Source organism: Phascolarctos cinereus, unplaced genomic scaffold (assembly GCF_003287225.1).
Source record: "Phascolarctos cinereus isolate Bilbo 61053 unplaced genomic scaffold, phaCin_HiC Scaffold_7;HRSCAF=346, whole genome shotgun sequence".
Lineage (NCBI taxonomy): Eukaryota > Metazoa > Chordata > Mammalia > Diprotodontia > Phascolarctidae > Phascolarctos > Phascolarctos cinereus.
Window position 1 is genome coordinate 57,603,750 of NW_027556180.1, and position 16,922 is coordinate 57,620,671.

Genomic DNA, 16,922 nt, shown 5'->3' on the forward strand with positions numbered 1-16,922 from the left:
AGTCTTCATTTACCAATACCAAACTGCCTTTGGAATTACTTAATGACTCCGGCTAACCTAGGAGCTGGCTAGCTCAGATTTGACTTTGACAGTTGGGGTCCGGAGCCCTGTTGGGAGGGTACAATAACTCTTAAAGGTAAAATAATGGGAAGAAGAGTATTTAGCCATTGCATCACAGGTCTTCATCCATTCTTCATCCATTCACCTCATAGAATCCCTCCTGGATGGGTTTGTGTAATCAGGCTACGCCCAGGCCCAACCAGTTCAGACATGCTGGGGTTTCCAGGGCCAACCAGTTCAGACATGCTGGGGTTTCAGTTTACATAAGAATGTAAAGGGGGTGGGACCATGCACAGGAAGCTCCTGGAAGGAGTCAGTGTAGTTCTTCAGGTCTGGGGCAGAATGCAGACACTGGGGTGAAATGTGCATGTGTGTATATATCTCTAGCCTCTTCACATGCTCCAGTCCTGAAGCATAATTCGGAACAAGCAGGTGTGTTCTGGTTTTCTTTTCTTTTCTTTCCCTTGTAGACTTTGATTTTAGTCCCTAGCAAAAAGCTGAGTCTATTCTGGTGCCCTAGAGTTCACAGCTTCATTGATTTGAAAAACGGTATGTCTATACTAATCTTGTCTAATATACTTAGGAGTGCAAAACAAAATTGTCTTCGTGGAGAAGAGAAAAGTCTTCCTCCATATCTAGAGATCAATGACCATCGAAGACAAAGAAGAGTTACCTCTCAAGCCAGGGGTATTTCCATTCAAAACAAATTTTAAAAGGTCATGCCTTAAAATAGCCATGCTGGCAAATTCACTTGATTCATCATGTAACAATACAATAAGAAATGAATTTTGTAAGGTAAATTTGCCCCTGGAAGTTTGCCCAGAGCTCAGCTTCCTCTCTGGCTGATTTAGATTATCAGGTATGAACATGTGACAGACCTAAAATGGAAACCTCAGTTTACAAAATGAAAATAAAATCCCCTTTGAATTAATGAAAGATAAAAAGGAATGGGGAAATGGCACTGAATTAATATTATCATTGATATATTTCTAGCAAAAAAAAAGTTATTATTTTGCTCTTGTTGAGTATCTCAAAATATTTGGAGCTTTTACAAGGAGATTTGTCAGCACTTCAATTCTACAATGATTCATTGAGTGTCCAAACTGTGCCAGGCACTGGGCTTCAGGAATTTTGAAGAATAACAAATTGACCAACAAAAGGTACTTTCCACACGACAAAATGCATTTGAGACAAATCATTTTCTATCAGCTGACCAAAATGGTTGGTGTCAAACTGATGCAGTTGAAACTGATAATTAAATTAATTTAAATTAACAAATATAATGACTGATCAACAGTGATTTCTCAAGCATGGTCACTGTTAACTCTTTGTTTTTCCCACTTGTAAGATGGGGATGATGATGCTTGGACTATTGACCACATAGGGTAATGGTTAGCAAAACTAGCCTGGGAGTGTACTATTTTTTATCCTTAAAGTGCCAGATAAATGTGACCAATTATTATTTTTATGTAAAAATTCTTCTGATCTTTTCAACGGAATTCAGATAGAAACACTCTAGTCTATTGACAAGAAAGTATCTTACTATCCTTTTATGTGCATTGTTCAACAAATGTCATAACTGCTTTTTGTAGTTCAAAAGTGTTAGGAGAAAGGCTTATCTCTGCAGGTTCACTCAGAGCATCTACGCAATAGCAAACAGGATGAGAAGAATATGTCATTCCTACTGTTATCCAAGTATTTCATGTCAATGATACATCAGACAGTCAATAAGTATTTATTATAGGCCAGTAACTGTGCTTGTATGGAATATTAGAAATACTCAGGTATCTAACAATGGCTTCTTCTGGGAGACAATTTTGTTTAAAGTTTCTGGTTTCTCTGGATATGCTAATTCTAGTTGACTATAGACTATGCATGACTCCAGGCATATAAAGGAATATTAAAGTGGTATGGAGACAAAAGGAAACCTATGGTGGAGAAGGTAGATTGGGAATCCAGAGAACTGGGTTCTAATCCTAGCTCTGCAATTCATTCAATGCATGGCCTAGGGTAAATCATTTCTCCTTTCTGGGACTCCCTTTTATCACCTATAAAACTGATATTCTATTAATGATTCCTGTTGTTGTTGTTCTTATTGTTGTTGTTCTCTTTCTCCTCCTCCTCCTCTTTCTCCTCCTCCTCTTGTTCCTCTTCCTCCTCCTTCTTCTTCTTCTTCTTCTTCCTCCCCCTTCTTCTTCTCTCTCCCTCTCAGAGGTCAAAGGAGGAAGAATTAAAGGAATTTACTGTCTCCTCCTCTTCTCATCCTCACACTGCTGCTAAAACCTGAACATTTCTCAATGTTCTGTCTCTGTCCTTCTTCTCTCTCAACTTTGTCTCCCTCAATGAATTCATCCACGTATGTGGCTTCACACAAACAATTCTCAAATTCTAAACTCCCAAATTCATATCTCCACCCTATCAACATCTCCTTTGAGGTAAAGTCTTATATTTCAAATTGCCTGCAGTATATTTGCATTTGTCTGTCCTGCCAGCATCTCCAACTCAATAAATATGTCTCAAATCGAACACCAAAGCTTCACCCTTAAACATGATCCTGCCTAAACTGGACCGTTTCTGTTGGTGGCACCAATATTTTTCCATTCACTCAGGTTCAACATCAGGTAATTTTTTTTCACTCTTCCCCATCTTAGACTCTCACCCCCATATCTAGGTAGTCACTAATTGGAAACAACAGAGCTCAGAGTCAGAGGAGATAGGCTTGAATCCTGTCTTTACCACTTACTGCCTATGAGTCTTGGGGGACATTTTTTAACCTTCTGCATCTCAGTTTCTGGGCAGCTAGCTGGAACAGTGGATAGGGTGCTGGACCTGTAGTCAGGAAGACCTGAGTTCAAATTTGACACATTAGCTGTATGACCCTGGGCAAGTCACTTAACCCTGTTTGCCTCAGTTTCCTCATTTATAAAATGAGCTGGAGAAGGAAATGGCAAACTAGTATTTTTGCCAAAAAAAAAGACCACAAAGAGTCAGCCACAACTGAAATGTCTCAACAACAACAATCTCAGTTTCCTCATCTGTAAAATAAAAGCATTAAAACTGGAAATTTTCTAAGGTGTTTTTCAGCTCTAAATCTATGATCCTATGACCCTGGCAATTCTATCTTTATAATCCTTCCTAATTCCCATTCCTAGTGTAACTACCTGGTTTAGGCTCTCTTCTTTGCTTGTCTTTGCTATTGTGATAATCCTCCCAGTTACCCTGTTTCTTATTTAGCTCTTCTTCAATCCATCCTTAACATTCATTTATTGATTGTTTTTCTAAATGCCTCCTTTGGAACCCCTATTACCTGTAGGTGACTAAAGGTAATTAACAGACCTAGCATGAGAAAACCCATCCCAAGGAAAAGAGAATGGTTCAAGTTGTGGCCCTAAAGTGTAGCCATGCTGCTATTCTGGGATCAAATCCAAGAGCTCAAATAAGAAAGCTGGGCAAAGCTCGTAAAATGGACATCAATACCCTGGCCCCAAGTTGGGTGTTGGTCAGTGTAGAATAGGTCACATCTTCCCATATATGGAGGGAAGAACACAATGCATCTGCAGATAATAGTTTGCTTCACATTACTCTTATACTTAAAAATCTTCACTGGCTCTTCACTGGCTACCAACTAAAATATAAATTTCTAATCCTGGATTTCAAGGTCCTTCAGACTCTAATTTACCTTTCCAAACTTATCTCATACTACTCTCTTTCACGTGCTACATGCTTCAGACTCATTGGATTATCCTATGTACCACAAGCTCATTCTGCCCTCTCCTATACCCATGCTTTTTCTCAAACTGTTGCCCTATGTGCACACACCCATCCCTGCTGGTTGAAATCCTTCTCTTCCTTCCTTTAAGGCCCATACTAGTGACATTCAGAAGGGACCTTCAAGGTCCCCTTAGAGGCCATGAAGTTTTTTTTTCCCTGACACATACACACACACACACACACACACACACACACACACACAACACACACACACACACACACACACACACACACACACACACACGCTCTCCATCTTCCAATTCATCATAGCCACTCTGCTTGCATCTCTTCTTTGTATGCATCTCTCCCTTGTTAGTTATTCAGGTAAGCCTCCATCTAGCTTTGTATCCCCTACATATAAACATAATATCTTAAATATGAAAACTTAATAAAATTGTGTTCAATTGAATTAAAGTGAAATTAAGTATTATAAGCAGATGCCACAATTAAGTTTATTAGCAGATAGACCTATTGACATAGATAAATAGACAGATGATAGATAGATGAATAGACAGATGAATAGATGAATGGATGGATAGATAGGGCATTTAAGTGCTCATTAGTCCGTAAGACTATGAACTCCTCCATTAGCCTGTGAGGCACTGTCTTTTGCCACTTTCTGTATCTCTACTGCTTAGCAATAGGACTAGTGAACACTTAAATGCCCTATCTATGTTTATCTGCTAATATATTTAATTGAAATATCTATATTGTACCATTTTATTTTAATATAATTAAATTCAACACAACTTTATTTAGTCTTCATTTTTAAGACATTGCGTTTGTGTGTTAGGAACACAAAGATAGATGGAAGAGTTTTCAGTGTTATGGAGAAGGTAGGGATATAACCAAATACTAGGTGCTTAATAATTGCTTTTCGACTAACTTTTATGTGTCAGGTACTATGCTAACTGCTGGAAAGAAAAAAAAATACATCCCAATCTTCATGGAGCTTACATTCTAATGGAGGAAGGCAACACATGAAAAAGGATTAGAAAGGGGAAGGTAAGAGTTCAAGGAGAAGGTGGAAAAGCCCAGAGAGTAAGATGTGAAGTGAGCATATCCTGACAACTTCATGAAATGGCAGCAGTCCAAGGCAGGGATTCACCAGTCAGAGGAGAGGGCCAAAGGAAGGTGGCATATCCAAATCAAGAAGTCTTCTAGAGAAGAGGTGGAGAGTTTGGAGTGTCAAGAGTGAAGCCAGGAGTGAAGTATAGAAGCATTGTCCATAGGAGACATTTAAATTAATAGGAACAGATTGGCCTCAGGGAACAGGGGTGGTGTCCTTCATTAGAGGTTTTTAAATGAAAGTAGGAAAACCACTTCTTACAGTAATTTTAGATGGAATTCCTGTTCAGGTGCCCTTTGGACTCAATGACCTCTGAGATCCCTTCTCTGATTTTTGAGGTATTTGTGTTAGAGGGGCTAGGAATCCTGATTGGCCCACCTAAACATTGAAGCCACCTCTATTATGTGAACTCTTTGGATAGAATTCTTCTGTTCTTCCTGGGAAAGTACTTTATTGTTTTTGATCACTTATGTGAATTTCCAGAAATGTTTGTATATGAGAATCCCTGTTTGCTTGACAGTTTGAAGATAGTCTCATTCAAAGGCCAAAAAAGAAAGCTCTTTCAAGCTGGTGTAGAAGTTTGTAACAGGGAGGAGTGAAAGTTGGAACTAAAATCAGGAAGTTGGAACCAGTACCATAAAGAAATAACCCAGGCAAGACAAAAGAGAAGAGAAATTAACCTACTTAATCTAGATATTTCCTTGGTTCCCAGCAGTTGGACTTAAAAAAAAAAATAGAGCCAGAGAGACACAGAAACAGACACAGAGAGAGACCCAGAGACAGAAAAAGAGAGTTAGAGATGGATCCACTCCACTGTCATTAGATAGAGCTAAAATTGAGAGATCAATTTTGTTTAGATAGTTCTGGTTCTTAACCTACAGGAAAAAGAAGGAATGGTGAAGACTAGAAGTAGCTTTAGGCAGACTATGATTTGTTGTTCCACAGGTAATTTAGATAATTAAATGTGAAAGCTTTAAGGGATGATAGAGATCATTCTTATCTAACCCTCTAATTTTACAGATCAAGAAACTAAGGCCCTGAGAGTGTCTAGGATTTGCCCAAGGACTTACCAGGTTGAAATACCAGAGCTCTACTGATAAGATTCCTATGGAATTGCTATTCAGGCCCTGGGTGGTCATTTTGTACAATGGAGCCATGCAAGTTCTTAGTACTTTTATAGGGCACATAAAAATGGTGGTAATGGGGTACTTGTAGCAAAGGTTTGGGTACTCCCACAATGGAGAAATATCCTCCCATCGCCTGGTGTGGTCACGTAAAATAAAGAGCTAATAGTTCCCTAGTAATTTACTGTGCTTTGGCCATTGATCTACTTCTTGCAAACCTTGGGGAAAATTTCCCTTCATCTGCCACATGTGTAAAATGACATGAACTCTCTTGACTAGAATACTTTGGACCCTTGGATGCTACACCTAGATGTCTACAGCCCTAGAGTCAAGTCCTTGAACTTAGTGGAGAAAGAGCAGCTAACTCCCTCTTCTTTCTGTATCTCACCTGTACTTTTGTCCTCAATGTCTCTCATGCCTGAAATCCATTCACTCCTTACCTTTGTCTCTCTGAATCCCTGGTTTCTTTCAAAGCTCAGTTCAAATACCATGTGTTACAGGAGGCCTTTCTTGATCTATTCACCCGGAAAAAAAATTCCCTTGAATTTATTTTGTATATACTTAGAAATCTTTATGTTGTTTCTCCCAGTGGGATGTAAGTTCCTTAGAGTTCCTTGAGACTGTTTCTTTGTCTTCTTGTCCCAACCCCCAACACAGCGCCTAGACCTTTAGAGTATGTGCTTAACAACTGCTTGTTAATTGATTGGTTGTCACCAGTCTTCCCAGCACAGTCAGAAATTATTACGATATTATTGAATGGTCTCCACAATTTCATTTTTTCCTCTACTTTATTAAAATTTTATAAAATATCTCTTTTAAAGTTCTTACCTCTGGAGTATTTGAAATTCAGTAAGACATCAACTCCCAGTTTTCCAGAATCAAACTGGTATTTTTTCCTTCTTTTCCTTTGTTGAAAAAAGTATTTCTTCCTGATGAAATATGTCCAAATTCAAAGCCAATATTTGCTAAACAGTAACTATAACCGTGCAAGACATTGTGCTGAGCTAGGCTGGCAAAAATGAAATCAGACTCTAGGCTCTAGTCTCGGCTTCCAGGAAACTCACTAGACAATCTAGTAAGGGAGATAAGGCTTGCATGCAAATAACTCCCTTGCAAATTAGCCAGAAATTGCAAAGGGGAGGCCCATACAAAGTGTTATGAGAAATCTTAGGACAGAGCCAAGCACTTCAGTGAATTAGATCAAATTCAGAAAGCTGTGATTAGGGAGCTCTCAAGAACATACAGTAGGGAGTGCCTGCTGGACATCCTGCACAAAGGGATATTTGTAGACAACTTCAATTCCTTTTGACTCATCTTTTTTTTTTTCAGTTTAGATATTCCTTTACCAATACAGAGAGCAATTCCTATACAATTTAGTGAACAATCTTCAAGAGTTGCTATGGACCCCAAATCCATTGCCTTGTAGTCAATGGGGTGATTAGCTTCACTGCATGTAGCTAGTTGATCATTCTCCAAGTGATAAATGGTCAAAGGATATGGCAGTTTTCAAAGGAGGAAATCTGAGCTATCAAGGGCCATATGAAAAACTCCAAATCACTAACAATCAGAAAAGTGCAAATTAAAGAAAATCTAAGGTTCCACCTTATGCCTTTCAGATTGGCATAAATGACCAAAAAAGGAAAATGATAAATGCTGGAGGAGCTAGAAGAAAACAGGCACAGTAATGCTCTGTGATAGAACTGTGTATTATTCTAGCCATTCTGGAAAGCAATTTGGAACTGTGCCCAAAAAGTTATGAAACTTGTGCATACCCTTTGACCCAGCAATAACTCTATCAGTCAAAGAGAGAAAAGAGGACTCATATGCACAAAGAATATTTATAGTAGCCCTATTTGTAGTGGAAAAGAGCTGAAAACTAAGGGGGTACCAATCAATTACAGAATAGCTGAACAAATTATAATGTGTGAATATAAAAGAATATTGTTGTCCTTCAAGAAATTGTGGAAGGGATAGTTTTAGAAAAACCTGGGAAGACTTTTAGGAATGGATGTAGAATGAAGTGAGAAGAAGCAGGAGGACAATTCATATTACATAGTAACGACAAATAACACTTGAAGTCTTAAGAATTCAGATTTACATCATGACCAACCATGATTCCAGAACTCCAATGATGAAGCATGACAGAGAGGTGATGGATTCAGAATGCAGATACACACACATATTTGTGTTTCTCTGTGTGTGTGTGTGTGTGTGTGTGTCTGTGTGTGTGTGTGTAAAATGTTCAAACATGGCCAATGTAGGAATTTGCTTGGCTTGACTATGTTTATTTGTTACAAGGGTCTTTCCTCATCTCTCCAGAGAGAAAATGGGAGAGAAGGTTTTTAATTTTTTTAATTAAATTCAACTTTAAAACAGAATGCCTCCCTTACCTATAGCTGCAAAATATATACAATCTGATTTTCTTCTCATTTTTAATGTATGAACAATAAAATTAGGAAGAGAGAAAGTAAGGGCTTTTTAAATTAATTTCTTTTTAATTTAACAAAAAAAAATTTAGCTAGGCTGTGCTAGGCCTTTTCTCAAAGACTTTCTAACATAGTAGAGCCTGTCAGAGCTTGTGTTCTGCTGGCGCAATCTTTGAGAAGCCTGCAGCAACTCCATGCCATGGCCAGGCATGGGAGTAGAACTGCAGAAGGTTTGTGGTAGATAATGGATAAATCTCTTATAAACGTCTTTCTTTCCCTTTTTTCTTTTCTTTCTCTCCTTTCTTCTTTTTTCTCTTTTCTCTCTCTTCCTTTTTTTCTCTCTTCTCCCTTCCTTCCTTCCTTCCTCTCTTCCTTTCTCCTTCCCTTCCTTTCTTTTTCTCTGGACTGAAAGTTCAAATTCTTTGGGATGCGGAGGCTAGAAAGATCTGCAGAGGAAGTTCATGCATTTTACATCTTTAGAATAGACATTCACTCTTCCAACAAATGTCTCACTTCACACCCCAAAAAAAAAAAAGCAATGTCAGGTTGGTTGTTGGGGGAAGTATAGTTTGAAAATATAGTCATATTGTCATCATTACTGTGATTCTAGGACTTCTGTTTGATGAACATGAATGACTGAAAAAACATTTATTAGTCACTTTCTATGATCTAAGGTGTTCCCTAGGGGTGAAAGCCCTAGGTATTTCTCTAAAACAGAGCCCTCCACTTATGTTAATGTATGGTACTGAGTTAATTGTAACCTTTAGATCATGAAAGGGGGACTGCAAATGTTTATTCCTCCAGGGTCCCATTATGTCATCCCCCAGTTGCTATGGCACTATGGAGAGCTCCATCCAAAGCAAAGTTCAAAGGACATAAGGTGTGTAGGAAGAGCAGACTTGTCTCTAGCCTTAAAGGGCCACCCAGGTCTCCAAAATGTGGCATCAGAAGCTGGGATTCCTCACAAGCCTATCATACCTTAGTCTGACAAGGAGAAAAACAGAATGCCTCTCGTCCTTTTATGGCTAGGGAGATAGAGGAAAAGTCCCCTTAGGCTCATAAGATCATACATGTAGATCTGGATGGAAATTCAGAAGCCATGTAGTACAACCCATTCATTTTGCTGATAAGAAAGGTGAGGCCCAGAGGAATAAAGTCCTCCTATGTGCAAAGTCACATAGCTAGTGAGTAAAAGAGCAAAGAACTTAACTCAGCTCCTCTGACTTCCAGTTCAACATTTGTCCCACTGAATCCTTATTTTCAAGCTACTAACACTGGAAATTCTGCCTTTGAACAAGTTGTCAGGGACCCAAAGGATTGATGTGCCCAATCACTGTGGTCTCATACTGGCCCACTAAATGTTAGCATCCTGTCTCTTTCAATAGTTTCTCATATTCAGGAAGTAGCAAGGATGTTTTTTGATATTTCTGGAAGCATTTCAGAAATATAGTCCTCTTTCATGGACAATATTTATTTCTGTTTTTGTTATATTTTGCTGAGCCCATCTCTTCAGTCCAGATGTTACGGATAGTGTAGAGAGACAACTAAAAACTTGCCAGGCATCAAGTTCTGAACATGAAGAATAGAACATGCTGAAAATTTACAAGGTGAACATATTTTGGCATTTTAGGCACAACTCCTCTTCTCTTCATACATGACTACCTTGTTATTCAAAACTGAAGGATGACAATATAGTTCAATGGAATGTTCTCTGGACATAGAGAATCAAGAAGCTGCTTCAGTTCTTACCTTTGCCATTGGCCAGAGACAGAGACGTAACTAGGTCTTCTGGTGCCTAAGGAAAGCACAGAAAGCAATTTCCTCCATTTATATAAGTGACTTTAGGAAAGGAAGCTAGTACCCTTCAAGGAGTCTGACCCCAACCCACTGGAAGAAGTCAGGGAGAAGGGGGATGAGACAGTAAGCAAGGAACAAAGTAGTTGGGGGAAGGTGGGCCCAGTGGTGGGATGGGACCTTCTGAAAACTGCATGGCATGGAGCCAATAAGGAACCACTACGTGGGAAGCAATCAGTGCTCAAGAGAAAAATTCAGTCACCTTGCATTAGTTAGGGATCCATGAACAGAGGCAAAAGAATAGTCATTTGGCTTCCTACCAAAATATTTCCCCCTTTCCTATCTGGTGTCCTTTGCTCTCAGATTACCTTCCATCAATTCAATGCAAATCTTTTCTGTATGTAGTTTCCCCCTTTGGAATGTAAGCTCCTTGAGGGCAGGGACTGTTTTTGCCTCTCTTAGTATCCCAGCATTAGCACAGTGTCTAGCCTATAGTCAGTAGTCAATAAATACTCATTAACTATTTTAAAGGGAGAGTATAAAAACAAATAAGTGCATCTAGGAACTAATTAGAGGAGGAGAAATCAACTTTAGATACATTCCAAATATATCTTGTGTGTGTGTGTGTGTGTGTGTGTGTGTGTGTGTGTGTGTGTTGTAAATTCAAGTCCACGTTGCCATTACTTGGGGGCCAGGACATTCACCCTGGTTCACTCTTAAGGAGAATGAAGAATGTTGGCCAGGAGCCAGCTGGAAAGGGTTCTGGGCGGCATTTCAGAAAAAAAAAAAGCTGAAAGCCAAGTAACAGGAAAAAGCAGATGTGTTAATAATTGGAATGAAGGAGGAGGACAAAGTTTAAACTCCAGTACCAAGAGTAAGACATTGGCGAGATTCCTACCAAGCAACATGAAAGAAGGAGCAGGAAGTCCAAGGGCCCCAGTCCCTAAAATTAACTATGATAGAAATACAGACATTTGACATTTTAAGCAAAAAGAAAGCCTAGGACCACTACAAAGCAATCACTTTATAACTGCTGGCTCAAGAACGCCTTCAGCAGGGAAGAGATCTGGACAAGAATACAGTGAGATGAAGGGGAAGGAGCAGCAAAGCCTGTGGCCAGATGCATTGAGGAAACACCAGAACTAATGCTGGACCATTCTGGAGGACAGAAGAAGCCCTGATGGAACTACAAAAAAAATGTTTTTCATGAGAAGAAAAGTAATTTCCCCAAAGAAAAGGTATGAGTTTTGCTTCCAAGACCTGTCAGTTGCATTTGAATTGGGAGCTTCAAACAGGGTAGGGTTTTCCTTGTCTGCAAAGCTTTCTTCTGTGGTCTCGTAGACAATCTAAAAACCTGGGGACTCTCTTAATACCTGGGACCATATTCTCATCATTGATATATGCATACTTTTTTTTTCTTCAAGGAAATAAGACGTTTGTGCCCTAGGCACTGATTTGCTCATTTAAGTGAGTAGGCAAGTATTGGGTTTAGTTTATAGATGGAATGGTGAGACCCATGTCTAACATAATGGGGGCCACCTTTGTGGCCAGTTAGAGGTCAGCCTCAAAATTTGCATACTGGCCAGTGAGCAGTGGTGAAACTTTAACTGACAAATACCATCAGCATCCCTGCTTCCATGGACTCCATTCAGCATCAAGCTTACACAGTCTTAAGTCTGGGGATGCTCTTTATCCTTGACTAGGTAATGTGCACCCAAAGTTGTAATTAGCAATTTTCATTCCTGGAGCTAGCAGCAGGAAATGAACCCTCTAATCAACTTTGTTTTTCACAATGTGGAAAATAATAAAAGTACCTAGCACAAATTCAGTGGAGGGGGGAGAGAACTACAATAAGGGTTCATAGTGAATATATGTGGTAGCTTCCTAATTGTTCTTAGAAACTAGTCATAAAAAACAACTGTTGCTAGCAAATATATACATTAAGTTTTTGTTCACTTTATATTTCACTATCTTTGGCCAGAGTCTAAATCACCCCATCCTAATTATAATTGGCATCCCTAAATCTCTTTTCTTTTAGTCAATAAAAATCTTTAGTTTAGTTGAGTTTTCCTTGAAGCCCTTCCACAGATAGAGCTAAGTGCTAGGCTGACAGAAGTCTCCAGGGAAGAAAATCTAAATGAAAAGTAGTGATTGCATCTTTCTTAACCCTCCTTCTACCCCAAAACTGTATTCAAGTGAACACAATGAAGCAGATGGGAAGGAAGAGAGAAGGAACTTTCGACAGTAGGAAGGAACCCATCAGTTCACTTCTCTTCTGGGTCTTAGTTTCCTCATCTGTAAAATGAAGGGGTTTGATTGACTAGATAATCTCTAAGATTTCTTCCAGCTCTTTAATCCTATAAGAGGATCAGATAAGAGACAGGAACAGCAGCACAAACTCAGTAAGCAGCAGAATTGGCTTTTTGCCGCTAAGCCTGTAGCCTACAGTGCTCACAATAGACATATAGACAGAAGTTGAGTGCTCTGAATTTAAAATGTAAAACAAATATTTATTGAGCACCTATTAGGAGCATGACAGTGCTGGTGGTGTCAGGGACCCCAAAATGAGTGACGACAACAGGCATGCAGTGTGCATCAGGAAGGAAGCCTATCCTTCTGTTATTCAAGGGCTTTTAACAGAAGCATCTGAGCATACAATGTAAACTAATAATCAAGAGAGGGAGAGGGCAGCAGTACCTCAGAATTATAAAGCGCTGGATACTGAACAATACAGAGCCCTCAAGGCATCTTTGAAACAGTGCACAAGTTGCTCATTCTATAGGCTTCATGTCAGAAGAATGAACAGCCACTACCTAATGTTTAAAAAAGAATCCTTGGCAGAAAAAGTATATATAAGCCAAGTTATTCAGCATTTGCTAGGGAGAGTAGCAAGGGAATAGGATGAAAGAAACATTTGCAGAGTAGAACAATTTAGAAGCTAGGAACAGGGATATAGGTTACAAAGGATGAGAAAAAATTCTATTATAATATATATGCAGCATAATGTATTATGGGACAGCTAGGTGGTACAGTGGATAGACCACCAGACCTGGAATCAGGAAGACTCATCTTCCTGGGTTCAAGTGTGGCCCCAGATACTTCTTAGCTGTGTGACCCTAGGCAAGTCACTTACTCCTGTTTGCCTCAGTTTCCTCGTCTGTAGAACAAACTGGAGAAGGAAATGGCAAACCACTCCAGTATCATTGCCAAGAAAACCCCAAATGGGGTCACAGAGAGTTATACATGACTAAAAAAATGACTGAATAAGATGTATGTAGTATATATTCAAGGATGTGAAGGCAACACATTACACAGACTGGTGAGGTCAATAGAAGGTTGGATTTGAAATCAGGAAACATGGGATCAGATACTAGCTATGTGATCACTGGCAAGTCATTATGACCTATCAAAATCTCAGGTTTCTCAGAGAGAGATATTTGGACAACTTATCTCACAAGGCAGTTGGCAGTCCCAAATCAGATAATGTATGTGCATTAAAAAAATTGCTATATTTATATAATGCTTTGTTTTAAGGTTTGCAAAGTACTTCATACATGGTAGCTCATTTGATCCTCAGAACAACCCTGGGAGGTAGATACTATTATTATCTCCATGTTACAGGTGAAGAAACTAAAGCTAAAGAGGTTAAGTGATTTGCCCAGGATTGTACATCTAAGTGTCTGAGACAGGATTTGAACCCAGATCTTCCTGACTATAAGTCCAGCACTATCTAATCTATCGCTTAGGTACTCTTCAAGGCCTCATTCAATGTCAGTTATTATTATCCATCATCATAGTATAGAGGCAACATGGGAGAGTGAATTAAGAGCTAATTATCAAACCTTAAAACTTTACTAAGATTTTCAGGTCAGTGTGTGTGTGTGTGTGTGTGTGTGTGTGTGTGTGTGTGTGTGTGCACTTGGGCCACACAAGCATGTATGTGAGCATGTGCATATGCATATACTATATACTTATTTACAGAAAGCATACACACTTATGTGTGCAGATAACTGAGTATACATATAAACAAGCATATATGTATATATTTGTGCATTATTTATTCATATGTGTGCATAGTTTAGGTGGCTAGGCCAGAAGAATTTGTTATGCATTGGTAGATTATTGCAGATTGATAGAACCAGATGGTCACTTCAGAACACCAGCCAACACAGACAGGCAAGTAATAAAGGGGACTGACTGTCAGGTTAAACTAGATGGCTGGAAATCCATGTAGGATAAAGTTAAATTTTTTTATTGTTGTTGTTCAGTTGTTTCAGTTGTATCCAACTCCTCATGACCCCATTTGGGATGTTTTTAGCAAAGATATCAGAGAGGTTTGCCATTTCCTTCTCCAGCTCATTTTATAGATGAGAAGACTGAGGCAAACAGGATTAAGAGACTTGCCCAGGGTCACACAACTAGTAGGTATCTGAGGCCAGATTTGAACTCAAGTCCTCCTGACTCCAGGCCTGGCACTTGATCTACTGAGCCACCCAGCTGCCCCGTTGAAGTTAAAATGAACTTTTACTTTAGCTTTTATTCACTACCTATGTGTTTAGCAGTTAAGGGAGGGGGAGAACACATTGCAGGGAAGGTATATCTTGTGAACTTCCTTGAAAGAATTAGCCTGACATTTTTGTGACCACCATGGGCTGAGCAACCCAAACTAGCTTCAGCACTTACTTCCAAAGGTGGTTCATTCAGGACCAGCTAACTATGTGATAACTAAGGGCTACCCTGCCTTAGGTCAACAGTTATGAGGAGGCAAGAATAAAGAGATGAGGCAGATTTCAAGCTGATGGGGCTAGGTCAGTCACAAGAAACCAGGAACTAGAAGGACTACAAATGGACCGCCCCGGGAGCAGAATGTCCAACAGAGGAGGGCCTGAGAAGTCAACATTCTGAAAGGGCAAAAGTCAGTTGACAGTGCAAAATTCTCTAGAACTTGCAATAGCAATAGCGGGGATGACAAGAACCTAAAGAGGGGTGGGGAACCTGCAGCCTCGAGGTCACATGTGGCCTTCTAGGTCCTCAAGTGCAGCTGTTTGTCTGAATCCAAACTTCACAGAATAAATCCCCTTAAAAAAGGATTTATTCTGTAAAACTTGGATTCAGTCAAAAGGCCCCACCCAAGGACCTAGAAGGCCACATGTGGCCAAGGCCCCAGGTTCCCCACCCCTGAGAGCTTCTGATGTCTTTTAAACCTGGTAGCTTGGACATACTTGTTCAGCCCTATCCATCCAGATTTCAAGAAATAAATTCAGTTGAACAAATATCTTTTAAATCACTGTGGTAGGCAGCCTACTCTACAGGACACTACAAAGTTTAAATCAGACTTGGTCCCAGAACTCATTTGATAAAGTCTCTTCTGCTATTTTTATGGATTATATAGAAATGTAGATCTCAGAATTGATTGGATAACCTGACCCAAAGGAGAGTTATCAAAGCCTTGATGTCAACTTGGAGACTGGTAGATTTCTAATGGACTGCTTCAGGACTCTCTGTTCTGTTTAACATTTCAATCAATGGTTTTGATGAAGACTTAGAGAGCATGCTTATCAGATTTGAAGATAACACAAAGCTGGGAGGGGTGCCAATCAAGATGGGGGAAAAAAATGTCTCCCCAGGGTAGAATAATCAGACAAATCTAATTAATTGATATTTAGTAGAAACAAATGAAAAATGCCATGCTTGTTCAAAAAATCAAATTCACAAGTACAAGGTGGGGGAGGCACTTTGAGGCAACAGTTCATGTGAAAAATAGCTTGTGTCTTTTAGCAAAAGATATATATAGAGAGTATTATCGGTTAGGTGGTGGATTATGGCTTCATAGATCCAAAGAGAAATGGTTAGGAGTTCTCTGTTGTGAAGAAGTAGCTTGGTATAGTAGAAAGAGAATTGACTCTGAAATCAGAGGATTAGGATTCAAATCCCACTTGTGATGCTGTCTGACCTTTGGTCAAGTCACTCAACATCCCTGAGCCTTGGTTATCTCCTCTATAAAATTCAAGAGTTGGACTGAATGGCCTTTGAGGTCCCCTTCAGCTCTAAATTGGATTCTATTAATGGAGTTCTCCAGTAAAGTGTCCCCCAAGTGCCTGTTCTGTTTGCCACTCTTTTAGTTACTTGGACAAAGGCATAGATAGTATGCTCATCAAATTTACAAAGATGGCAGAGATTGCAAAGACACTGAGTAACACTAGATCCAAAAGAATCTTAGATAAGAACATTGAACTAAATCAAAGATGACATTTAATGAGTTTAACTATAGTGTCTTATACTTGGATTCAAAAAATCAAATTCACAAGCATGGGGAGAGTGGCTAGACAGTGATTTGTCTTTAAAAGGTCTAGGGGGGTTATTAGATTGAAAGTACTATTTGAGTTAATAATGTGATATGACAGTCAAAAAAAATTAATGAGATCTTGCATTGCACTTGAGAGAAACATAGGTACCAGGAATAAGGAGGCAATAGTCTCACTGTATTCAGGTCTGGCCAGAAAAATAAAATTCAAAAAAGTTGGTTTTTCCATGTTTAGCTTTGAGTGACACATTTCAAGAAGTATATTGCTGAACTGGAGAACATACAAATATGGCCAACCTAGAACAATGAATTTCATGCCAAATATGGATCAGTTCAAAGAACTCAGGCTGTTTTACCTGGAAAAGAAAAGTCTT

General features: G+C 39.3%; 1 protein-coding gene across 5 annotated transcripts in view; it reads left to right on the forward strand.

Moving 5' to 3' along the window:
* The first annotated feature begins 398 nt into the window (after positions 1–398).
* SLC19A3 (solute carrier family 19 member 3) overlaps positions 399–16,922 on the forward strand; it is a 72,293-nt gene continuing 55,769 nt past the window's right edge. For 4 of the 5 annotated variants that reach the window (XM_078147193.1, XM_020970946.2, XM_020970943.2 and 1 more), the window contains exon 1: positions 11,079–11,482. The gene's annotated coding sequence lies outside the window, so the exon portion shown is untranslated. Of the gene's footprint in view, positions 493–11,078; positions 11,483–16,922 lie in introns of those variants that run through there. The other variant, XM_020970945.2, reaches the window with a different exon arrangement.